General features: G+C 47.5%; 1 protein-coding gene across 1 annotated transcript in view; it reads left to right on the plus strand.

The window, feature by feature from the left end:
* Nucleotides 1-1,660, plus strand: part of NUPL1 (nucleoporin like 1) — a 36,606-nt gene that overhangs the window by 736 nt on the left and 34,210 nt on the right. The gene's annotated exons all lie outside the window — the stretch shown is intronic.

Below are 1,660 nucleotides of genomic sequence, written 5' to 3' on the forward strand. Positions count from 1 at the left end.
TGGCTACTGGCCCGCACTTCTACCCCGTGGACCATGTCGTGGGGACCGGCCGTGCAGAGCATTCGGTGGGTGAGGGAGAGACGGGGAGTCCCTGGAGCCCCTTTACCCTATCAAGGGACAGCACCAAATCTCGATACTTCCGCTTTTGTCTGAGCTGCAGTTCTTTCACGAAAATCTCAGTTCAGTCCAGTCGCTCAGTCGTGTCCGACTCTTTGCGACCCCATGGACTGCAGCTCTCCAGGCTTCCCTGTCCATCACCAACTCCCGGAGTTTAGTCAAACTCATGTCCATTGAGTCGATGATGCCATCCAACCGTCTCATAGTCTCGTCCCCTTCTCCTCCGCCTTCAATCTTTCCCAGCATCAGGGTCTTTACAAATGAGTCAGCTCTTCGCATCAGGTGGCCAAAGTATTGGAGTTTCAGCTTCAGCATCAGTCCTTCCAATGAATATTCAGGACTGATCTCCTTTAGGATGGACTGGTTGGATCTCCTTGAACTCCAGGTGACTCTCAAGAGTCTTCTCCAACACCACAGTTCAAAAGCATCAATTCTTCGGCGCTCAGCTTTCTCTGTAGCCCAACTCTCACATCCACACATGAATACTGGAAAAACCATAGCTTTGACTAGACGGACCTTTGCTGGAAAAGTAATGTCTCTGTTTTTCAATATACTGTCTAGGTTTGTCATAGCTTTTCTTCCAAGGACCAAGCATCTTTTAATTTCATGGCTGCAGTCACCATCTACAGTGATTTTGGAGCCCCCCAAAATAAAATCTCTCACTGTTTCCATTTTTTCCCCATCTATTCGCTGTGAAGTGATGGGACTGGATACCATGATCTTAGTTTTCTGAAAGTTGAGTTTTAAGCCAGCTTTTTCACGCTCGTCTTTCACTTTCATCAAGACGCTCTTCAGTTCTTTGCTTTCTGCCATAAGGATGGTGTCATCTGCATATCTGATGTTACTGATATTTCTCCTGGCAATCTTGACTCCAGCTTGTGATTCACCCAGCCTGGCATTTTGCATGTTGTACTCTGCATATAAGTTAAATAAGCAAGATGACAACATACAGCCTTGATGTACTCCATTCCCGATTTGGAAGCAGTCTGTTGTTCCATGTCCAGTTCTAATTGTTGCTTCTTGATGTGCATATAGGTTTCTCAGGAGGCAGGTAAGCTGGTCTGGTATTCCCACCTCTTTAAGAATTTTCCACAGTTTGTTATGACCCACACAGTCAAAGGCTTTGGCGTAGTCAATAAAGCAGAAGTAGATGTTCAGTTCAGTTCAGTTCAGTCGCTCAGTTGTGTCCGACTCTTTGTGACCCCATGAATCGCAGCACACCAGGCCTCCCTGTCCATCACCAACTCCTGGAGTTCACTCAGACTCACGTCCATCGAGTCAGTGATGCCATCCAGCCATCTCATCCTCTGTCGTCCCCTTCTCCTCCTGCCCTCAATCCCTCCCAGCATCAGGGTCTTTTCCAATGAGTCAACTCTTCGCATGAGGTGGCCAAAGTACTGGAGTTTCAGCTTTAGCATCATTCCTTCCAAAGAAATCCCAGGGCTGATCTCCTTCAGAATGGACTGGTTGGATCTCCTTGCAGTCCAAGGGACTCTCAAGAGTCTTCTCCAACACCACAGTTCAAAAGCATCAATTCTTCGGC

Source organism: Bison bison, unplaced genomic scaffold, assembly GCF_000754665.1.
Source record: "Bison bison bison isolate TAMUID 2011002044 unplaced genomic scaffold, Bison_UMD1.0 scf7180017864299, whole genome shotgun sequence".
NCBI lineage: Eukaryota > Metazoa > Chordata > Mammalia > Artiodactyla > Bovidae > Bison > Bison bison.